This window comes from Dermacentor albipictus, chromosome 1 (assembly GCF_038994185.2).
Source record: "Dermacentor albipictus isolate Rhodes 1998 colony chromosome 1, USDA_Dalb.pri_finalv2, whole genome shotgun sequence".
NCBI lineage: Eukaryota > Metazoa > Arthropoda > Arachnida > Ixodida > Ixodidae > Dermacentor > Dermacentor albipictus.
In genome coordinates, this window is record NC_091821.1 from 419,491,749 (window position 1) to 419,517,162 (window position 25,414).

Sequence of the window (25,414 nt, forward strand, 5' to 3'; positions counted from 1 at the left end):
ACTGCCGATAGAACTACTATATTTACTTCATATAACGGTCTAAAACTTTGCCCTCGCAATAAATGGTTCACCTTTACGGTGAAACTGCGAGGTTATTTATTTATATTTTAATTTATTATTGCGATAGCAATTATATAGACACTCCAGGCGCATTTCTGCCGTCGACGTCACCGTCGACGTCACCGTCGCCGTCACCATGAGGTTCCATATGAGTGAAAGCGTGTGAGGCTGAGCCCGTGAACGCGGTTCAATCTCGCGTGCGCAAGTGAGGAATGCGGCGCGGATGCGTGCCCTCTCCTGTGGCGCGCGAGGCAGGAAGGTGAGCCGAGGAAGGAGAGGCGTTTTTTTCCAGCGGCTGCTATACGGTGCCTCGATGTCCTCCTCGCCCTCCGCTCCGTACAGAGTGGAGACAACCAGGGCGTCTACTACGGCATTAGCCACGCGAATCGTGGACGTCGTAGTAGACGCCTTTGGCAGGCGCCGTATAGGACGAGTCGCCGGCGCTCGTGTGTCTTGAAAGTGGTCTGCGACGTGGCCAAAGTGCGCGCCCGCGCAGGCCTAATCTTCAAAGCGATCTGCGGTGTTAGCAGAGTGCGCGTAGTGCCGGTAGCTTCGTGTGCGTTGTGCTTTCGACGTTCCGTGCGGGTTGAAGCGACATATGCACGGAGGTCAATTGGGTCGCGGCTGCTGTCGCGATTCCTAACTCCAGTGTTTTCACAGACAGTTTCCGCTGTCATCGAGCGATGTGTGTTCATGCTTACCTGTGCGCGCGAGACATCGTGCTTGTTAATTTAGTTCAAACAAGTTGGCGGGCTAGTTGATTTGATTTCATGATAGTATGTGTAAGCGCGACTGAACAAAGACGCAGAAAGAAGCAGACACAAAAAGTCAGCGCTGTCTCTGTGTGTATGTTTCTTCCTACGTCCTCGTTCAGCCACGCTTACATATTCTATCACTATTAATTTAGGTACTAAGCGAATGTTTACATGTTTATACTGCCACTAAAACTGCTATCCTTACTTCGTACAGCTATCCGGTAATTTTCTATCAGAATCGGTGCTTCTCATTTCAGGCGAAACTGCGGTTGTTTTTATTAGTTTCGTTGTTCCTGGAACAAGAATCATATGAACGAGGTAATATCACCAACTCACCATCTTCTCCCGCCAATTATTTCTCTGTCCAGGCACCGCTTTGTTCGAAACATCGGGTTCACTGCACTGGTCACGTTGCTGATCCGCCTCGCACTGATTAGTACTCACATCTTCGGTTATAGCACCCACGCAATTTCGATTTCGCATCATCCGACGTCTGGACACTGCGTACATTGCAACTCAGACATAAGCCGACGCAAGATATTAGGCGCTAATTAAACGACGCCTACGTTTCGACGCTCTTCACTCGTGGCCAATCCCGTGCGGGCATGCGCTGGCTGGTGTTGGTGGACGTCATTTAAGTTTTCCTTTCTTTTTTTTTTACCTTTCAATCCAGTCGCTGCCGAAGACGGCCGGCCAATTTAGACGTCGCTCAGTCCGTTTCAAAAAGCGTATGCTGGACTCGTGCGGTGGAGCGAAGGACGTCAGAATGCGAGTGAGAAAGGCAAGAACTTCAACGAATGTTACCACAGCGCGACGTGTGGCTAATTACGATCTGAGACAACAAAAAATAAGTGAGAGACAAAGAGAGAGAGAGAGAGAAAGAGGCAGAAAATAAAATACTCCCAAGAAGAATTCTATGGCGCAGGCCAAGCGGCCGGAGGGGCCTATTTTAAATGTCCGCTGGACAGAGGGAGCACCCTTATTAGGCGCGAGTCCCGCACAATGGGGCGCCGCTCGAACGCAGCACGGCGCGCGCACACCTCTATTTGCCTAAGACTTTGGATGTCAACACGGAGTCCCGGCCAGCGTCTTTCGTCTCTCTCGCGTCGCCAACCTCGCGAGGAGTGGCATTCTCCCGGCGCGGCGAGCCAGTTTGCACAGCGCACGACGTTTTTTAAGGCAAACTTTGTTCCTCGAGGGGCAATACTCTGCGGCGCCGTCTCGGACTTCCTCTCTCTTCCTTTTTTGGCGGCGCCGGGGGGACCAACTGATACTCGACGGGGCCGGGGAGAGGGCCCGAAACAGACTCGCCTCTCGGCGAAGTGGCGTCCGACAGCTCATCTTGCATCGCGAGTGCGAGAACCTGCGCCACGTTTCGGTGGCGCGAAGCACTCTGGGTAACACTCTGGTTGAGCGGCATCTGAGGGATGACGTGGCGGCTCTGTATGTTCAGTGAGGTGGCTGCGTTGGTACTGTTACTCGGAGAAAACCGGACCGCGAAACCTTTTCTAGAGCCCCCTAGAGGGGTGGAAAAAGGATTTGACTCGGGACGTTGCGAAGACAAGTGCTTGCTTGGTCACGAAGACAAACATACGCATTCTAACACACACGCACACAGAAACACACACACACACCCACACACACCCACATATATATATATATATATATATATATATATATATATATATATATATATATATATATATATATATATATATATATACGAGAAAAATACCCTCTCGCCTTTCACAGAAAATTATTTGGTTGAATGGGTTTAACAATTATTGGACTTTAACGTTCATTCATTAGCTCCTTTGTACGTGTGACGGCACGCGAGATGCAGCTTATGTTCTCGCACAGAGCTACGTTGCTTATATATATATATATATATATATATATATATATATATATATATATATATATATATATATATATATATATATATATATATATATATTGCCTGTTGACAGGGAAGCCATCGGGGAAATTAACTTTAGTTAAAATTACACGAAAAGGGAAATGAAAGCAGAAGAACAGACTGTAGAGTCGAACCCACAACTTCCGCATTACGCGTGTGTTTCACGGCCAATTGTGCAACCGCGATGGCCATCAATTCCTCCATTAACTTGGGTATTTGTGTTTACTAGGTCTAGCCCTAGGAGAGTTAGCCAGCGCCATTGAGCGCCATGGTAGGCGGATGTGGAACATTCTTTTTTTTCCCCCGATGACGTCACGTAACACGGGATCTTACGAGAACAGGCACGTGGTTCATAAAGCTGCCAGATTCGAGACCCACGCAATGAATAAACGAGCGTAGAAGGACTTCTCTCACACGCACACACACACACACACACACACACACACACACACACACACACACACATATATATATATATATATCTGTGTGTGTTACGAAAATTGCATTTTTGATCGTTTAGCGTTACGGCTATATTCATAAGGGTTGGTTATATATTGGAGTGTAACCAATACTTATGTAGAGCTTTCATTGATTACGAGAAAGCGTTTGATTCTGTCGAAACCTTAGCAGTCATGGAGGCATTACGGAATCAGGGTGTAGACGAGCCGTATGTAAAAATACTGAAAAATATGTATAGCGGCTCCACAGCTACCGTGGTCCTCCATAAAGAAAGCAACAAAATCCCAATAAAGAAAGGCGTCTCCAATGCTATTCACAGCGTGTTTACAGGAGGTATTCAGAGACCTGGATTGGGAAGAATTGGGGATAAGAGTTATTAAAGAATACCTTAGTAACTTGCGATTAGCTGATGATATTGCCTTGCTTAGTAACTGAGGGGACCAATTGCAATGCATGCTCACTGACCTAGAGAGGCAAAGCAGAAGAGTGGGTCTAAAAATTAATCTGCAGAAAACTAAAGTAATGTTTAACAGTCTCGGAAGAGAACAGCAATTTACAATAGGTAGCGAGACACTGGAAGTGGCAAGGGAATACATATACTTAGGGCAGGTAGTGACGGCGGATCTAGATCATGAGACGGAAATAATCAGAAGAATAAGACTGGGCTCGGGTACGTTTGGCAGGCATTCTCAGATCACGAACAGCAGGTTGCCATTATCGCTCAAGATAAAAGTGTATAATAGCTGTGTCTTACCAGTACTCACCTACGGGGCAGAAACCTGGAGGCTTACGAAAATAGTTCTACTTAAATTGAGGACGACGCAAGGAGCTATGGAAAGAAGAATGGTGGGTTTAACGTTTAGGGATAAGAAAACATCAGATTGGGTGAGGGAACAAACGCGAGTTAATGACATCTTTGTTGAAATCAAGAAAAAGAAATGGGCATGGGCAGGACATGTAATGAGGAGGGAAGATAACCGATGGTCATTAAGGGTTACGGACTGGATTCCAAGGGAAGGGAAGCGTAGCAGTGGGCGGCAGAAAGTTAAGTGGGCGGATGAGGTAACGAAGTTTGCAGGGACGACATGGCTACAATTAGTACATCACCGGGGTTATTGGAGAAGTATGGGAGAGGCCTTTGCCCTGCAGTGGGGTAATCAGGCTGATGATGATGATTAACGTTACACCCGTGGCACGGCCGAAATGTTACACCATTAAATATGCAATTTTCGTGTGCGTGTTTCTTCGTTTCTTCAACTACCTATGCGCCGGACCTAGGGCACTTTTCCTTGATCTATCTATCTATCTATCTATCTATCTATCTATCTATCTATCTATCTATCTATCTATCTATCTATCTATCTATCTATCTATCTATCTATCTATCTATCTATCTATCTATCTATCTATCTATCTATCTATCTATCTATCTATCTATCTATCTATCTATCTATCTATCTATCTATCTATCTATCTATCTATCTATCTATCTATCTATCTATCTATCTATCTATCTATCTATCTATCTATATATATATATATATATATATATATAAGCAACGCAGCTCTGTGCGTCACACGTACAAAGGAGCTAATGAATGAACGTTAAAGTCCAATGATTGTTAAACCCATTCAACCAAATAATTTTCTGTGAAAGACGAGAGGGTATTTTTCTCGTGAAAGTGTGTTTTAGTCGCGGGTTCATGCTTGTGGAACATATGGCAGACGTTACGTAACGTTTAGTTAATTTTCTTTGCATCGTTGATCACAGTCTGCTTTGCTGAATTTCAAAAGTGGCGCAACACTTTCCCGGTATTACGATTTTCTTTTTATTCCCCTGCACTGCCTCGTTATTTATTTGCCTTTTCTTGTTTTCATTTCCACCCTAATGTGCTGTAAGGGTGATAAAACTATGGTCGCGTGTTACTATAGCCCCTGCTCGCATATATTAAAGGCGTGCCGTGTCCTTGTGGAGGACGTGTCAAAGTGGTGCTAGGCGAACGGAGCAGTTCGTTTTGCATTCATTTCCCGCTCTCGTCAAGCCGTGGAGAAAAAGCGCGCTGTGCGAATATACACAAGCCAGAACACGGCGTCCCGAACTGTATGTGCGGTTCGGCACGTCGTCGCAAGTACACGTACGCGCTGAGCTTCCTGTTACAGCAAAGTTTCGCAGAGTAACCCGCAAAACTCGACCTCGGTACTCTCGACGTAGTTAACAGGAGAGGCAGAGAGGGTAGAGGGACGAGCTCTTGTAGGAGTGCTTAAAAAAAAAGAAAAGCATGAGAGCGAGCGAGCGAGCGAGAGAGAAAGAGAGAGAGAGAGAGAGAGAGAGAGAGAGAGAGGGGGGGCGCACTTTATCTTTGAACTTCGTGTCACAACCACCGTCCCCTCCGGAACGGAGACTCCGTCGACTTGAGGCAGGGTTAGTGCACCAACAGCTATGACGAGTTCTCGTAAACGAATTTGCGATATCGTCCGTCGCTGTCAAGGACGCCGGCGCGGTAAGCTGACCTGTGGTCGTAGCTAATGGAAATACTAATTGGGAGGGGCTGCCTTAATTTTGCGAGTGTTTGCTGGCCAAGGTCCCGAAAAATAAAAGTGAGTAGTGCCGCTCCTCCGCATCCTCCTTTCCAGGTTTTCAGCACAGCCTCAGGTTACCTTTTTTCCTTTCTCCATCTTTCTCTCTTTCTCCCAGTTCCGTAGCTTGCTCGGCCTTATATTCAAGATGGCGGCCGTTCGGAAAGGTGCTTTCGGCGAATATTGAGCCACTCATCCGCCTTATGGATGGGAATATGATCACGGAAAAATTGGGAGAAAAAGAAGGAGGGGCGGGTGCTTGGGGTCGGTTGAAAGTTTGGGAAGTGACAAATAAAATCTCGGAAAATGAACGGAATTAAAAACAGGATGCAGCAACAGCATGCAGCTTTCCGCCTCTCGCCACACGTGTGTGGACAGAGTGAGATTAAGCGGAACCTTATACACGCATATTTCGCGCGCGCCTCTTTCCACGAATGGGAGGGGCAGCCTTCGCTCTTGTCTGTATTTCGTCTTGCTCCATCACTTTGCTCGCTCGAGTTCTGGCTGGTGGTATTGAAGTAGATTAACCATTTATGTTTGCGTGGACGTGTGTTTGTGCGTGCGTGCGTGTGCGCATGCGTCTCCCCTAGTGGAAGAAAGAGCAAACCCCATGGCTCGCCACAAGTTATAGTATATTTGTACTTTAAAGTGTCATCGTTCACTTGTCGATATTGTGTACCTTTTTCGAGACTCTTCTGCTCCGTCGCCATCGTATGCGCATATGTATGTGAGCTCCGGTTCCTAGTGGGTCGGCCGGTCTCCCTCCCCTCCCCCGTCCTCGGCGCTCAACGGCCAAAAGTGGGTTGCGCTGTGCGACAGGAAATTGCGCTCCGGCGACCTGCGCACGTCGGGCGATATTTGAGAATATAATTTCGAGAAGTTTCACTCGATACGCCGCGCATTTTTTCTACCGGGTCTCCTGGGTACCGGTTTAATTCTTTTTCATTTTATCTCGTGTCTTTCGTTATATTGCTCTCCAAGAAGAGAAGCCTCCGAGAGGACTGGAGAAAAGACACGGGAGGGAAAGCTGCCTCCGGAGGTTGCGAGCGGACACGAGGCGCGCATACATGGAAGCGTGCACGCTGCCAGTGTTAAAAGTGTTTCACAGCGGCAAGGCAGTGGAATTCCGTGCACAGCATCGTGTTGTAATACCGCGTAAAATGTTCTTAATACCCTTCTTTCTTCTTTGGGAACGAGAGAAATTTTTCACTGTGCCCCATCGTGCAACGTGACGTAGTGTCCACAAACCACCTTCCTTCAGTGCCAATGTACGTCATCTGTGACTACGTGTCAAGCAACTGTGTGTACTTATGGCTACATATTATGTGGTGTATGTTAAAATGACAATGGCACTTGTATTCCGGCGAATAAATCCTAAAGCACGATTAGCTTGGGCGACCATGGAGCCGTTACAATGGCGCTAAATTTCTACGTAGCGTGCTATAGGGAAATTCCAAGGAAAGTCTCGGATATGGAGCAGTTATAACACGGCGCGTCACAGCGCGAACCGTCAAAAGGAAACAAACACGACGAGCACGTTGCACACGCGCCAGGAGTTTCAGAGGTCTGGCTGGCAACGGGGGTTCTGCCAGCTGACGCCAACCAAGAACCGCCACAAGTCGGCGCAGAAGTTAGCGCGACAGCATCGACAGAGGAGACCACAACAGCAGAGTCGGAGTCTGTGACAGAGGCAGCAAAGGAGAGAGAGATGCTAGTAACCGTCGAAACAATTAGCAGCGAGCACGCCAAAGACGTCATTCCAGTTGCAGGAACCATCGCTGCTCAGCTTCCCAACCAGTGCCCTGCACCTATACAGGTTGGCACTCCCTACAACAACGGTTTGCTGAAGCGTCGTGCCTCGGCAACCTCTGTGTCGAGACTGGAGAACAACTCGCCAAATGATTCCAGGCAACCGCGTCGCCGACGTTCACCCAAGCATGTGAAGAGGCACCGACGGTCAAGACCTATAGGAGGCCTGGTGTTGGTGGATGACGGGAATCTCATTCGCCCTCCACATCTTGTCCAATGGAACTATAACAACAAGAACCGGTGTGTGGTGACGACCATGGCACTCTCGCGGCAACTATATTTAGTAACCCCTAATGTATAGTGGCTTTCGTGCCGACAAAATTAAGTAGTTGCAACTACGCCGATTGTTATCCAGGATACGGCTCTACATTGTCGCCCTTCAGGAGACCAAGAGATGAAGACACTGCAAAGATTTTAGAGCCATTTTTGTGTGCCACATGCTGCGGGGCTTTCTCGGTCGTTACCTTTCTGTGCAAGATCCTTCCCGTATACGGCTTTCACTTACAGTGTACACACTGAAGGGTGGTTGATATGTTGCGATATCTTGTGCAGTGTACCGTGTCGTATCGTTAATATTAACGCGATAGTGTTAAGGAGCTAGTGCCGCAGAAAAGCCGGTGTCGTGGGCGTTGGCCGTGAGCGAAAAATGGCCGAAGGCAATTCATAAATAAAAACAACTAGCAAGATGGGCTGGGTGGGAATCGAACCAGGGTCTCCGGAGTGTGAGACGGAGACGCTACCACTCAGCCATGAGTTCGATACTTCAAAGCGGGACAAAAGCGCCTTTAGTGAATGCGGTGTTGCCTTATAAACGCGCCGTAGAAAGTTATACTGCGGTGTATATCGGTAATTATGACCATGTAAGCTATAGAAGTCGCAGTTAAACGCGTAGCGAAGTACGTTTCCGCTACATTTCTTCTGCGCTTGGCGCACACGCATTGCCATCTTGCGGCAAACATAGAAGACCCCCTCCTCGCAATGTACGGAGCTGCCCCGACCGGTGGCGCGCCACTCGCCCGCGCGACGCGGCTTCTCTTTCCGCTCACAGCGCGATTCCTAGGTGCAGCGTCCGATGCGGGACGCCTCTGACGTGATCGCTGCGCCGTAGCGCGTCTGGTGGGAAAGCGTCCCCTGTGATGTGTGCCGGGCTGCTGGCGAGGAGTCATGCGTCTGCGTGGTGCTTCCAAGCGAGATAGAGGACGATCCCATCGAGGCGTCAGCCCCATGATTGCGTCCGGCTTCATGGCGCGTCTCGGCCCGGCTGTCCGTGCCGATCACGACGTTTGGCTCGCGTAGATCGTTTCTCCCTCCGAGACACCGAGTTCTTTGGTTCGTTGCACTTGCTCAGGTGCACGTTTCGTCTTTGTGTGACTCAAGAGGAAGCCGAGCGAATGAGTGGGTAGTGCGAACGGGGTGCGATAACGCTATCGCGTTCCACTCTTGAAGGCGAAGCTTAAGCGTCCTCCAATTTTTATGCATTTATTGATTCCGCCGAACTAATTGGCTTATTTGAAAGTTCAGTTCCTTTGTTGTATTGTCACCGTAGTGTTGTTCTCTTAGGAGTCCTCAACAGTGTAGGCGACGTGAATGACCGTTCAGTGCATAACAGCCATAGGGACAAAAAGTGGTAGTTATTTAACATAACTGAAAATGCTGGGCTCAGTGCTATATAGCAGAATCGGGGCAAACATCTCGCTCATAGGCACACGTTCAAGTAAGTTCACATTCTCGTCTGGGTCATGTATATGTTTCGTCATCGCTGAATTTCTAGAGATCTGCTATGAAAATAAAAAAAAACCGCCCCGTTTTCGTTCTCTGACTGTTTTCGTTCTCTGAAAGTTGCGCTACTGGGCGGGGAGACTAGTTTTCGGCGTCCGTGAGTACTCTGGAAATTAAACAAATCTGTTATTGGCGAAAGACAGTTAACTAAGCGGGTCTGCTTTGCTTTCAAAAATGGTTTATCTCTTGATGTGCCTCTATGCTGTGCTTGGTAGCTTTTCAACCAGGAAGTCATTTCAATTGCGACTGAACTTGGTTCTACGAAGTCACCTGATTTTGAATGCGGAGAGAAGGAATTGCCGAGAAGTCTTTATAGCCTGCGTGAGGAATCCCGTCCACATCAGTTCTTCCGCGAAAGGAGTATTACGAATGTCCCCGCTCTTCTTCGCCCAATGTTTAAAACCCCTGTGTCTGAGCATGTTGAGATGTAGCATTGTTCGTGGTTTTAAGGTTCTGGGTAATGAGGTAAAAGTGTGAGCATACGCTGAAGATATCGCATTCTTATGCAACGACAAACCCAGCATCGATAAAACTCTTTCTATCATAGAGGAGTTTGGTAGTGTCTCCTGTGTGCAAGTTAATAACTCTAAGAGCTCTGAGAGGTTTGGATCTTGGGCCATTACACTAACACACTATGCAGGCATTGCTCTTGTATGCCACCTAAATATCTCGGAGTTCCACTGCATGCCTACAAGTGCACACTATTGGAGAGAACGCGTTCCAGCCGTTGAGCGCTTCACAAATACCTTTGTCTCACACCGTTTTTCAATATTTGGGAGAGCGGAAGCCTGCAATATGTGTTTGGCAACAAAAATGTTTTGTCTTTCAGGTTCTTCACTGCCCGAGGGTTTACATTCAATGTTTTCGCAGAATTTTTTCACCATTTACATGGTCTTCCTGTTTTGAACCTATGAGGCGCGATAACATTTTTTGATCAGTGTGTGCTGGAGGGTTAGGGCTGATGGATTTGTGTGTGCCACTATTATTCCAGCGGTTTCTCGCTCTTCGGGATAGCTTTCATACGACATCATGAGCCTTCTTACAGGTTAACCTGGTTCATGTCCTGCCAGAATTGATGGCGCCTTCGAATTTCTTTTCTAGATATTGTTTACTGGGCTTCATGCGTTAGCTTTATTTTTCAACAATTTTTCTGACGGTTCAAACTTCTAGTGATTATTTGGTTAGTGTGCCGCGGAAATGTCTTCACAAAGATTTAACATTGATGTCGTTCCCGCCGCTGTTTCATCATTCATTATACGTCAGATGACGAGGAAATCATGCACTTGCCAGAGTGCGCAAAATGACAGTTTGCCCTTCTACAATAAATTTGTTTCTTACTGATTACACACTGAAACCTTGCTCGTGAGAACATGGCTTCGGAAAAAGAATATTTTCGTTTCGTGAATTCACTGTCGCCATTTTAACGTTCCTGAAGCTATTCAACACTACTCTGTTGATTTTAAAGATGTCACTTTAGTCTCGGATGTTCTCCATAGAAACTTGCAGAAAGACTTAGACCTCAATTCTCACATTATCTGATATCTTCTTCCGTGGGATGACGTTCCATTTAATATGTTTTTACTGATAGGCCTGCACAGATTACGGAAAGCTCGAATGCAAGATGTCAATGCAGAAAGAACAGTTTGCTCAAGAGCACATTTCTCTCAGATGATTATGCACGTCCAGGATATTTACGATCAAAATTAATGTCAGCCCTATAGGTATACACTTTGATTAGGTGTTCAAATTTTCCTTTCAAGCTTTTGTTGTGATGGAAGGTGTGGCTTTGTATGATGTTTTCTTTATATACGTACAGCTATTTCACCGTTCCTTGGTTAAGACCATTTAGTGCTCATAATAGTGCAAATATTTCCTATGAATACATCATTTTATTCATTGTAATAAATATCAGGTGAGAAGACAAAGAATAATAAAAAAAGCTCCAGTATGGCTAACGGTTAGGGCACCGGGAAGCTGTGCTGGACGGCAAAGGTTCGATTCTAGCGTCGCTCACACATTCTTCTTTATTAAATCGAGGTGAGACAGGAGCCGGCCTAGCTGCCTAGCTGCCGAAAAGTGCCAAGAAAGAGTCAAAGAATGCTTGGCAATAATATCAGTTACATGTGGGCCCATTCAATCGAGAAAACAAAATTCTCCTTTACTGAACCCGCCAAATGGCTGAAATGTATTTGATTGAACGTTCGTTTATGTATTTTTTACCTCTCTCGTCACTTGATTCCTGCGTGCAGAAACAATTTCGGCATCATTGAATTGCGGCGTATTCACACGGATTACAGTGATGCGCAATAGGAGAGTGTGTGCTGTCTTTTAGTGCACGCTTGAGTTCAAATATTCTGACATCATTTCGCAATGGACATCTCGGCATCCGTGCAATCGAACTCGTTTATAAAACAGCGCAGATTGCGCGAAGAATACAACGCACTCCTTCGCACTCAAGGTGGGACTAAACTGCAATGCAAAAACCCGGATCCCTCGATGTTTTGGGCTACCCAAGCTACGTCACTCCAAATCCTAACAAGGTCGGCATTTGTATTTAACCCCGAGAAGGCGTATGTGTATTTTTACTGCATGTGATAGCAATTATATGGACACTGAAGGCGAATTTCCGCGTTGACGTACTGTTCCAAATAAAGTCCAAGTGTGATAACTTTGCAGCCACGTACCTCATACTGTAGGTCCGAGGGAAAGCAGAATGGTGACTTGATGCGGCGGTGTCTTGTCGCGCGCGCAGAGGAGGAAGCCGGGCAGGGTGCACGCCATCTTCTCACGCGCGCAAGGGAGAGAGCGGGGATATGTTTGCCCACCAGGAGAGGGGAGGGAAGTGGCAAGGTTAGCGCGCATCTCCTCCTCCACTCCATCTGCGGTGGCTGAGCACGCTCTATCTTGGAGTTAGTCTGCGGCGGGTTTGAAGGCTACTCGACCCGAGACAGTTCATGACTTCGTGTGCGCTGTGTTCTCGGGCGTCTAGTTCGCGTTGAGGCGAGAGGCAGCACGAAGGGGAATTCGCTCGCCGCTGCTGCCGCTCTTCACCACGCCAGCGTTCTCACATCGAGTGTCGGCGGTCATGGAATGAGATGTGTCTGTGTTTGCCTGCGCGTACTTGACAGCGTGCTCGTTAATTTAGTTGGTAAGTGAATGTTTACAGCAGTTTATGAAGCTCATAAAGCTACTAAGCTTACTTCGTATAGATATCTAATATTTTGAAATCAATTATTCGCCTTTCGGGCAAAACTGCGTCTTTATTTATTGTTTTTAGTGGGGGGGGGGGGAACTAACCGGTATTATTTAGAGCCTTCTCAACTTTGCCCAGCTAGGTGGCTTCGTAATTTTCCAGATTGACATTTGAAGGCACCTACCTTTGGCAGTTTCTAAATTGATTCTCGTCTGTGGCAAATAACCGGCGCTCAGATGCCTTACGCTGTGCTCGATAAATACCAATAACGCTAATAGTGGACATGCACGTCGCGCCGCACCGTGGCTCTCGTGTACATTGTCACCAGTAAGTATTGAGCTTCGCACTCCACGCTTTTCTTCTCATTGCGTCATGTTCAATGTGCGAGAACTTATTCGTGCTTCAGGCAGAACAGAAGCGTGACTAAGGCGTCTAAAACCTCATCATCGGTGGATTATTCCGGCGTGGTTTGCGCATTGATACATGATACTTGCGGGAGGTCATTAGGTTGGTTATTTCCTGTTTCACCACGTTACGAGCCTGTGTAGAAAAAGAAATGCATGGCCGGCACTGGACTCGAACCCCTGCGCTCGAGCACTGCCACACAATGCTCTAGCCACTAGGCCATGATTTTTTTTTTCTTACATAGTAGTTATTGCATCATGTATAATATGCAACATTCGGACTATACGCGAGAAACGTGCAAGCACTAGCCAACTCATCTCGTACTAATGGCCTAGGAAGGACCCTTAAATCACGTTGAGCCCATCGTGCCCCATGCAATAACTACAACTAGCTTTAAACTTAAAGAAGTGGCAACGACAAGCAACTTATCAGGACGTGATACCAGTTCGTTTGAAATTCTGTAAAGTCATACATGTATTTGAAGTGTCCAATCCATTGAGAATACTGAAATTTCGGCGAAACAATGGGTTCACCGTTTTGGTCCAACATGCATGTTTTCTAAAGCTACGCAGTCCAATTAGGAAAATAAACATATAAAATGGTACGTCTTCACCGTGGGGTGCAATCAGCCTTTGCAATGTCAATGTACCCGAGGCTATATAGCATGGCTTCATAAGTTATGAAGATGCAATATGGGATGTGCGGCAAAGAACGCTTAAGAAAGACTTCATTTTTGAATCAGCATACCATCCGATACTAGGCCACGATCGCACGAAACTCCCACATACTCTACCCCCAAACGTTAGGTGGCTGACTCAAGACACCACACCGGAATATCAAGGGTATCGGGCGTACTTCGTTGAATCGACTTTAACGAAATTCGCCCGCGAGGGTCTGTACTGAGGGTTCCTGAACATCCCAGCCATTTCATTAAACAAGGTTTTATCTGTCTCTCGGGCCAAAGCCGACTGTTAGCTTTTTGACACGTTTGGCGCATGCGTTGGCGCGCCAAATCACGTGCCGATTTCTCGTGTTCTTTCCCCGTGAGAGCTCGCACTCCTTGTAGCAGCTAACGCCATATACGTAGAAACTGTGCGGCGCCGTACCGCCTTCATGATCGCAGGTCGAACGGGCTTTAGCGTTTCGTAATTTTTCACGTCGTTTTAACTTACGCCACATGAATAACCAACCCTAGGCACGAGAAGAAACGGGGTTAACCGAGGGGCCCGATTTTTACTAATCATATTATGAGAAGCCAACAAACAAAGACACCAAGGAAAACAGAGGGGAAATTACTTCTACTTACTAATTGAATTTAAAAAATGATAAATTAATGGCAATGAAAGTGGATGTGCACGCGTAATACGAAGACCGGGGATCGTTCACCACCTGCGGCAAGTTTCTTTCCCTTCACTTTCATTGCCATTAATTTATCATTTCGTTAATTCAATCAGTAAGTACAAGTAATTTTCCCTATGTTTTCCTTAGTGTCGTTGTTTGGTGGCTTATCACAACCGTAGGCACGTATGATTGTAGAACGAGTGATTACTGATGACGTCACAATACGTGCTTCTCTTGTTTACGCCTTGTCCCGCACCCATATAGAACCCAACAATCGGCGTGTCGTAAGCTCGTGTCGAATGGGCTGAGTGTGAAATCCTGCCATCGGCGTCACACGGTCGTCGTCACCGTCGTCCTACTGCTGTCGTCCCACGCACGCTCGCGTCAGACACGTAGCTTTTCGTCTTTCACAAACGCATTCGTCCACCTGGTAACGCCTTGCGCAATCGCAGACAGTGCTGGGTAGCTGGCTACTAGCGAGATGCTTCGTATAACATTGATTCTTACAGCTCGTGGAATCTGCTCCCATATTTTTGGTCCCTTCAACTCACAATTCATTGCGTACAGGTAAGCGCCGTAACGCTATTGTGCCTCTCTCCGTCCCCCTCTCTTTTTTTCTTTCGTTCTCACGCTATTTCTTTCTTTTTCTTCCCGTGAGCTCTGCCAGTTTCTCAGTCATGCAGAGAGGCCTCGGAACGGTACGCGAACGACCGGGAAGCTCGTCCTTCTCCGATTCGGCTCCCACACAGTGATCGTTCTGACGTGGCGAGAGAGGGCCGAGGGCAGAGGAAAGGGCGGCCGGGCTAATATTTGCCGAGGACGCGTTGCAAGTTCTAATTAAAAAAGTTTTGTTTAATGGCCCGCGGGCGCTGCCAGGATCTCCTCCCCTCGTCTCTCTGCTGGGAGGGCGAAGGGAACCTTATACACGCCGCCGATACTCGCAGCACATTTCCCCAGCGCTCCTCTCCCTCTACCGCCTCCATACACTCTCACTCCACCGCTGGTCTGCCTACGCGTCGAACCACGCTGGATATCTGCCACACGGCTCATAGTGTCCCGTCGACCAGCATCATTCGATATTGAGCTCGGGGGCTTAGTATAGTCGCTCTCCCAGTCTTCGCTTGGTCCTCACTTCTTCCTTGCTGTTTTTTCTTTCGTTTTCTTTCTTTCTTTCTTTTGTTTTTTTGAACTCGCCCTCCCTCTCGGTTTCTTCGACTCTGCGTGGCGTGTGAACGCGTCGACGTGGAATATCGAGAGCGGCGAATTGAAACTCGCTACGATTGGAGTGACACTTTTTGCGGAAAAGTCAATCCGTCTTTGTTGATCGTTGTTTTCAAGTCTTTTTTTTTTGTTTGATCGCTCTTCTTCTTCTTTTAATCTCTCCGCGCGACAAAGAAGCTCGACCACGTGCTGTCACGACGGAGTGAAGAAGAGAAATCAGCGATGTCTGCCTTTCGGTTTGTGGATGCGCCGGTGTGTATTAGACCAATGCGTTGCTGTATTAACTTACTTGTTGTAGTTCTTTTGACGCGGGGCTACTCTGACGATAGCGGATGGAAAGGAGAAAGCGCACCTTTACCGGTAGACTCGGTAGAATAGAACTTCGTCGTCGACCTTGAACTTTTGCGAGATGAGCCATGGAACTCAAGCACGCAGATTTGGCAGGGAGCTTGTAGATTTGGAGTAGCGACGACGAAATATCATTTGTCAGCATTTAAACGCGGTATAAAGGGGGCGCCCTGAAACGGACTTCGTTTCCTTTTTGCTGTGCTTGTAGTGCATATTGTCCTACAATTTCTTTAGGTTAACACTTGTTCCTTTCGCGGAGAGTATGTTTGGCATCTAGCTAATTAGTGATTACGCTAATTTCAGTGGTTTATACTCCAGATTGGGGGCGATTATAGGAGCCGTTACTCTCTCTCTCAGCTAGATTACTTATTGAATGATTGAAATAAATAAATACCAAGTTTACCCCATTCATACGTGCCACAATGTCGTATGTTTACGTAAGAGCAGATAGAAGGGGGTCAGATTACGGCGAGTGGCGTCAGTGGACATGTCGTCATTATTCGTGCTGGGTTGAGCAAGCAAATTGTAGGACCTCAGAAAAATCCCCACGTTTCACAAAGAGGAGAGAATCAATTGCATCAATGAGAACTGAGCTGAAACATGAAAAAAAAAATATCGACGCCGCCTTACCCATGCGAACGTACAGTCCATATAAGCACGGACGAGGGCCCCCTTCGCCGCGATGCACTCCCACGCAGTCGCCCGAGACATCGAACGCGTACCACACAATAGGAAAAGGCGTGCGCAACGTTCATGTTTGGCCCCGCCGTCAATAAGAAGGGTCGGCCATCGTTGAATAGCTGCTCCTTTGCGACCTCCGCTTTCTGCGCCGTGGTTCCGCGCCGGGTTCTCTTCTTTTTTTTCTCTCTCTTTCTCTGTACGCAAGAGCCAGGCACGAAAAAAAAAAGGAGCACAGTGAAGAAACAAGGCAGTGAAGAAGAAGGTGGAGGATAGAGTGGTGGGCATTGAGTATACGGCCGAACGCTAAGAGGACTATGTCGTGCCGCCTACTATAAATGGTCGGAGAGGGTGGCAGAAGCAGCAGTATGCTGTACAGTACTGCGCCTGCCACTCTGCCTTCGTCGGTCGATCAGCGAGAGACGATTGTTCGATCGCGTCACGAGAGCAGCGCGTCGCGCCGTTGGCCTGTGTGCACCTTCTCGCGCGTTGGAAATATTAGCTGTTACGTATGCTTTCTTTTTTCATGTAGCTGCACGTTCCAATGACGGGAGAAAAAATGCGCTAAAGTGTCACTGGGAACTTGCTGCTGGAAGAATGCCGAAGCACTAACTTCTCATTCGATTGTAAACAGGGGTACAATTCCGCGATGTCAAGCACCTTGCCGCTGCTTGTCTAAAGTCCCGTGGTTTTCTGAGCGTTGATACACGATCGCGAACATAAGTGCCGCGTTTCAAAGCGCGCACATGCAGTGCTGCGAGGTACAGTCATGGAAGTTGCTTATCATACACATCCAGATCGAGATGGTCAGGGGGATTATATGTGCAATATTCAGAATATGGTTCGACGACTTTGCGATTGTGGCTCGATCAAGAATGGGTATGCGCGCTCCATGCTAGTGACATAAAGATATTAGGCAGTTTTAGCACCGCCCTGTGGTAAACATGATAACTGCAACCGTACGTCGAATGTCACTAGGCAAGCCTATATACTCCATTTCATACCTCAGGTGCAACGCTGTGGAAGCTACGCACGAAGTCCGGTTACCAAAATTTATTACTGCGCGCGTTTCCGTCTATGGTTCGCAGCGTGACAGCGGCGTTTGCTCGCGCGAGCATGCACGTGAAGCTGCCGCGACGGGCTGCAATTAAAGAATGCCGAAAAGAAAATTGATTCAAAAGAACGTGTTAGCAGCCGTATAGGTACACGGATTGTTTCTATGGGTAAATTCTTTTTTTTTTCATTCAGAACTGAGCTTATATATGAAAAGTTTTCTCAAAAATCGGGTCAAGAAACACCGAACTTTTTCTAAGTGCGAACGCAGCCACTGCAAGAAGTATCTCAAGCCTCCACAGTGTTGCACCTGATGTATGAAACGGAGTATAGCAACGCTAGCAACAACGCGTTTCCGCATTTGTCGTAAGGATATCCGGCTATCGCGGAAATGGTGCGAGCACAGCACAGTTGATTTCGTCAGCACGAACTTATCTCTCCTCACCGCACTGCGCTGCAAGCTTCTTGTCCTTCGGGAACCTGTGAAACACCACATCGTCTCGCACGCGTGTGTTCGCGCAGCCGAATGCTGCACAGAACGAGGGCATGTTGGGCGCCCTTGGCTGTAGGCACTCACGCAGCACAGAAGGAAAGAACAGTTTACGGAAATCGCAAAACAAACCTGAGCGGCGGCGGCGGCGGCAAATCTCTCGTAGCGTCGTTCAGTAAAGCGCAGGACGGAAAGAGGCACGCGAGCGCATGCCAGCACGCCGGTCCGGCAGCTCTCGCCGGTTCTCTCCTCTGGCAACCACCTCACCCGGCGCTCCGGGAAGCGATGGGGGCGTGTCCGCGGGGGTGATTTAGAAAGCGATTTCCGCCCCTTATATCAACAAAACGAAGAAAAAAATTTCGGAACCGTAAATTATTAGGTCTGTTCTTCCCAATCCCAGCAATTCATGGAAATTGAAAACCGTTTCAGCTTCCCTTTAAGAGCAGCGCGCGGTCGCGCTGCCGTATTTCAGAGCGATCTGCGTTGAGGGTAGAGTCTAGCTGCGTCAACGGCTGGTAGTTTGCGCGTACTGTGCGTTCTCGGCGCCGAGTGCCATGAAGCGACACACAGCACGAAAGTCAATTCGCTCGCTTCTGCTGCCGCGTTTGCTGACTACGGTGCTTTGACTGCGAGAGAGAGAGAGAGAAAATAATGCAGAGAAAGGCAGGGAGGTTAACCAGAGGTAGTTCCGGTTGGCTACCCTGCGCAGAGGGAAGGGTTAAGAGGGATAAAAAGAGAAACAGAGTAGAAGGGGGAGATAGGAAGGGAGACAAGCACAAACAAAGCGCGTACACTACAGAGCGGTAGGAGGCGGCATTCTTATAGTCTGTCGTGAAGCCCCGTAGACCGCAAGAACCTTACTAGCGCGTGTAAGGCCTTCAACGCGGATGTCCTATCGGAGCATTGGCCTAAAGCTTTTAGTTCTGAAAGTGGACGATTGTCCAACTGGTCCAGTACACTGCACATCACTTGTCTCTCAGCACTGTATCGCAGGCAGACACAGATAATGTGTGCGAGCGTCTCGTCGATGTTACATGTGTCGCACGTGGGGCTGTTGGCCATTCCTATGAGGAAAGCATAGGCGTTTGTAAAGGCAACGCCTAGCCACAGACGGTAGAGCATGGTCTGTTCACGTCGTGGTAATCCAGGCGGGAGGCGCATCCGTATGTCCGGAGACAATGAACGCAACCGACACATGGTGAAAACATTTGAGCCCCACAGGGGCAAAGTACACTCACGGGACATCAATCGCAACTCAGCCGCAGCGTCTGTTCGCGAAAACGGAATGACGACTCGCTGACCACTTTCATGTGCAGATCGGGCGGCTTCGTCGGCGTGGTCATTCCCGCTGATGTTACTATGTCCTGGAAGCCACTGAAAGATTATGTCGTGTCCCTTGTCATAGCTTTGATGATATATGTGCCGAATTTCTGAGGCCAGTTGTTCATTCGGTCCGTGGCGCATTGGGCTTCGTATGCTCTGAAGGGCTGCCTTGGAGTCACTAAAGACTGTCCATTGTTGCGGAGGCTTCTGCTTAATGAAATCAAGTGCAGCACGGAGCGCCGCGAGTTCTGCACCCGTCGATGTGGTCACACATGAAGTTCTTAATTTGATTTCCTCAGATTGTGCCGGGATGATGACTGCAGCAGCAGAGCTGTTGAGTTTCACCGATCCATCTGTGTAGACATGTTGCCGGAATCTGTGCACGTTGTGAATGTGCTCCAATGTTGCTTGTTTCAAAGCTTGCAATGGCGCTCCAGCTTTTTTTCCGATTCCTGGAATTGTCAGTTGAACTTGGGGCTGGTGCAGACACCACAGTGGATCTGACAATCGTGTAGCGGGCGTAAATTCTGATGGCAAATACGATTGATGTCTTGCAATAGTTTTAGCAAAAGTTGAAAGTGGCCTTTTTGCTGGCAAGCAAGCAAGATGGTGTGAGGGGATCCGAGTCAGGTGTCGGATGTGCGCTCTCAGGACATCTGTATCAATGTATACTGTCAAAGGAGCGTCTCCGGCTATGGCCACTGTCGCAATCGATGACGTTGTTTTGGGAAGACCGAGACAAGTCCTGAGTGCTTGGGCTTGCACGCTCTGGAGTTTGCGAATATTCGTAGTGCAAGTATTTCCTATTACAGGTAAGCTGTACCGCAGGAAGCCCAAAAACAGTGCTTTGTATAGCTGCAGCATTGACGGTACTGTCGCGCCCCAGGACTTCCCGCCGAGAAACGCAAGAAGGTCCACAATAGCGGCCAAACGCTTTGTCATGTACGAGATGTGAGGGCTCCAAGACAAGTCTCTATCAATGATGACGCCAAGAAATCGGTGCGTTCGGCTATATCGTATAATTTGGTCATTAATCCGCAAAGCATAAGGGGCCATCGATTTGCGAGTAAAAGCAACGAGTGCACATTTCTCAGCGGAAAGCTCCAGGCCTTGTTTTCTTAGGTATCTTGACACAGCCGTTGAGGCTTTTTGAAGTCGTGCGCGGACTTGTACACGTGTCACGCCTGAAGCCCATATGCAAATGTCGTCTGCATATACGGAGAGTTGAACTGTTTGTGGTAACGACTCAGCGAGACCAACGAGCACCAGGTTGAAAAGGGTAGGGCTGAGTACTCCGCCTTGCAGTACCCCACGACTGGTATAGCTAGGCTGCGTTGGTCCGTCTTCAGTCAAAATAAATAGAGATCTCCCATTCAAATAGTTGCATATCCAGCGAAAGGTGCGTCCACCAATCCCTACAGCTTCTAAGGCGTCCAGTATTGCATGATGACCTACATTGTCGTACGCACCTTTAACGTCAAGGAATAGGGCCGCAGTGATTCGTTTCAGATGTTTCTGGTGTTGTACGTACGTTACCAGGTCGATAACGCTATCTATTGACGAGCGGCCACGTCGAAAACCAGCCATTACCTCTGGATAGACGTTGTAAAATTCCAAGTACCATTCTTACCGTGCGAGGATCATTCTCTCCATTACCTTGCCGACACAGCTGGCCAGTGCTATTGGACGGTAAGATGATAATTCCAACGGGGATTTGCCAGCCTTGAGGAGTGGATTGCATGGATTTCCACGTTGTAGGGACCAGGCCGTCACGCCATGATGCGTTGTATAGGCCAAGAAGGGCATCTCTGGCTTCTTGACCAAGGTTTGCAAGCGCAGAGTATGTGATGCCATCGGGTCCTGGTGACGAAGATCGCCTGCACCCAGCAAGTGCGGCCTCCAGTTCTTCGAAGGAGAAAGCAGCGTCCATACGAGGATCTCGGGAGCAAGGGGGCACAATGGGAATAGGTGCGCAAGGTGAATACGTGAGCGCCGGACGCGCGATCCTTGCGCAGTAATCTTCGGCTACCTCGACTTCTCGGCGTCCTTGATGTAGGGCTAGAGACTTAAATGGACGACGCTGTTGAGGAGCTGATCGAAGTCCACGGATTGTCTTCCAAACAACCGACAGAGGTTTACGCGGGTCGAGAGACTCACAAAACGATTTCCAGCGTTGATTTTGCAATGCAGCAAGGCGACGTTGAATTTTCTTTTGAATGCGTCTGGCCTCTCTAAGGTCGTATAATGATTTAGTTCGTCTGTACCGTCGCTCCGCTCGCCGGCGGATTGCACGGAGGCTCTGTATTTCCGAATCAAAGTCTGTGTATTTCTCTGATGGCCGATATGAGCGCATAGCATCCTGCATAGCCTTGGCAATCTCAAATTCTAGTGTGGACGAAATGCCTTCGTGACATGCGTCTTCCATAAGTGATTTAAACACGGGCCAATCTATTGTTTGTTTAACACTTGATGGAACGGATTTGGTGAGGCCTTTTATCTTCAGGTAGGTAGGAATGTGGTCGCTTCCGTGGGTTTCTATATCTGCGAACCAATGGACGCTGTGAGTGAGGCATCGCGAAACAAAAGCTAAGTCTAAACAACTGCTGTACGTCCGGCCACGCAGAAACGTGGGACTGCCATCATTTAGACAACAAAGGTCATGGTCGCAAGCAAAGGACACCAGGTTTCTTCCTTTGGAAGTAATCTTGTTGCTTCCCCAAAGTGAATGATGCGCGTTGAAGTCCCCAACAACAATCCATGGACCAGGTGTCGCATCTATAATGTCACTCAGTCTCTGCCTATCGAAACGACTCGATGGAGAAAGGTAAGCGCCCACTAAAGTAAACGTAAGTTTTTGTTTTTTCACGGTCAAACACACATACTGATTAGTGTCATGTGGCCGCACTGGATGAACAACATAAGTCAGTTCACACCGTATGTAGATGGTCACTTTGCTAATGTCAGCACAAGTGGATGACACATGAGGTTCATAGCCTGAGATCCGGACGGGTTTCTGTAGTCTCGGTTCACAGACGACCACAATGGGGAATCGATTGGTGAAAACGTAATGGCGAAAATCACTGCGGGATTTCAGGCCACGGGCATTCCATTGCATAATAGATGCTTCCTTGACTTGTCTTAAGAACGGCTGACGCGATAGAGCCATTGTGCTTGCTACTCGAGGCTCGCAAGAAGCGGATCCAGGCCGTCCAGCACTTGTAGTGCACTTCGAGCATACGGCGTCTGCATGTCGTTTATCAACACGCGAATGACTTTCATTAGAGATTTATTTATTTATTTATTTATTTATTTATTTATTTATTTATTTATTTATTTATTTTCAATACTGCTGCTCTCCTTCGAGAGCGTGGCAGTTGGGCAGTACAATAATTCAGTTGTACAATGCAAAGAAATCAAAGTATAGATTATACAAAAAGTAAGAAAACGACATAAGCAGTGCAAGTTATACATAGTACTATACAAGTAAACCATGATAAGATTAAACGTAACAGTAAATAATAAAAAAAGATGTAAAAGAGCAAAATGCTTTATAACAAAAGCACAGATATTACTAAGGGCTAGTAATAAAACAGAAATAGTTAAAATAAACTACGAGTGTTAGGGAATCATTATGGCAAACGAATAAGCTGTCGAAAATTAGAGTGTTTATTAAAATTTCCTAACGAATAAAGCAATCTGTGCCGGTGTCCCTGCATGCATAATAGGTACTGTTATTCACACACAGTTTTTTCTATTTGTGAGATAAATTCGGAAAATGATTCAATGTTGGTGATAGCAGGATGAAGTTGGTTCCATTCTGCTATCGCGAGCGGGAAAAAAGAATACTTAAATGTGTCATTTTTGCATGTGTATTCTGTCAATGTGTGCGCATGCTTGTTACGTGTAGCTCGAGTTTCGGAGAATGAAATGTATCGGGAGGTATCTATTCTGTAGTTATTTTTTAGTAGTTGAAACAAGAATTTTAAGCGAGCGTGTTTCGCTCTTGTGGATAGCGTTCGCAAACCAGACTGGGTTAAAAGATGTGTTGGCGAGTCTGTACGTCTATATTTGTTATGGATGAACCTCACAGCTTTCCTTTGTATTGATTCTAGCTTACTTATGTTAGTCTGTGTATGCGGAAACCAGACTGTGTTAGCGTATTCGAGAACAGGCCTTACAAATGATGTGTAGGCTAGCAGCTTCGTTGACTTGGTTGCGAGCGCCAGGCTTCTTTTTAAGAAAAATAGTTTGCGCAGCGCCTTTGAGATTATATTACTGATATGGTTGTCCCATTTGAGCTCCGAGGTTAATGTAACGCCTAGATATTTGTGTTCTACAACTTTGTTAAGTGGAGTGCCATTAATTGTGTAAACAAAAATTGATGATACCGTTTTCCTGGTTACAGACATGATCGCGGACTTTTGTATGTTTATTTGCATCTGCCATTTGGAGCACCAATCAGCTATGTCAGCTAGAGAATCATTTAATTTAATATGATCATTGTAATTGTTAATTTCTCTGTATATGACGCAGTCGTCTGCGAATAGCTTTATATTGCAATTGATGTTAGCTGTGATATCGTTAATATAGAGTAAGAAAAGCAATGGTCCAAGCACAGACCCTTGGGGGACCCCGGATGTTACTGCGACTGTGTTAGAAAGAGTTTTTTCGTAAACCACAAATTGCGAGCGGTTACTTAAGAAACCTTTTATCCAAGCAGAAAGTTCTCCTATACCAAAAACCTTTTCAACTTTAGCTATTAATTTGCTGTGACATACACAGTCGAAAGCCTTGGACAAATCGAGTAGTATCAAGTCAGTTTGACCGCGGTTATTAACTGTAATAGCAAGATCGTGGACTAGTTCCGTTAGTTGGGTTACTGTCGATAGACCACTGCGAAAACCGTGTTGGTTGGGTGAGAAAAAATTAATGCGTTCTAGGAATACGGTCATGTGCTTTAAGATTATGTGTTCTAGAAGTTTACATGACGTGCTCGTTAGTGAAATGGGTCTGAAATTTGAAGGTAATGTTGTGTCACCTCCCTTGTGGATCGGGATTACCTTTGCAATTTTCCAATCATGAGGTAGTTGCGAAGTCTTAAGTGATTTCCGGAAGACTAGGCCAAGATATTTACTGCACCACTCTGCATATCTTTTGAGCAACGTATTGGGTACGTCGTCGGGGCCACTACCTTTCTTGGGGTCAAGTTTAAGCAGTAGATTGAAAATACCGGCATCCGTAATGTCTAGTTTATCGATTTTCGCGTGATGTTGCGTTGCAAATGGGGGAATAATGTTATCATCTGTAGTGAACACTGACCGAAAAAAATCGTTATATGCGTTAGCCTTAGCAGTTTTTTCTTCGGGAAGAGAATGTGATGTAGCATTTTTATTAGTACGAAAGTAATTCCAGAACCTCTGAGGGTTATTAACAAGAAAATTAGGTAGTGTTACATCAAAGTAGTGCTGTTTAGCACGTTTAGCTTTAAGCTTGAATTCAGCGATGGCATCCGGTAATTTCTGAATTCTGGATTCTGCACAACCTTTTGTTTTTATTGCCCTACGTAACCTTTTCAAGCGTCGCTTTGCTTGAATAACTTCTCGCGTGATCCATGGATTATTTTTTGGAGGACGCTTTGTTTTTGTAGGAACGTAGTGAGTGATGCAGTAAAGTACAACCGATTTGAAGTGAAACCAAAGGGAATTTACATCTACTGAAGCATCGGAGCCAATTTCTGAAAAATGCTGGAATTCATGAGCGAGGTGCCTTAGTATGCTGTTATCGTCAGCGTTTTCGAAGTCTGTTACTATAGATACAGAAGAATGAGTGGTTATGCTGCCACCAAGAGGCACGATGCACACTGGTACGTCGTGGTCTGATATACTATGAACTACATCAGTTTTTATGCGATTTATGTCGAAGTGGTTACTGAAAAAGATTAGATCTAGTATGTTCCGAGTATTTCCCTGTGAGCGGGTGGGGCATGAAACGATCTGATGAAGATT

General features: G+C 47.0%; 1 protein-coding gene across 3 annotated transcripts in view; it reads left to right on the forward strand.

Annotated features, from left to right (window-relative positions):
* Positions 1–25,414, forward strand: part of IA-2 (tyrosine phosphatase IA-2) — a 663,183-nt gene that overhangs the window by 212,009 nt on the left and 425,760 nt on the right. The window lies entirely within an intron of this gene.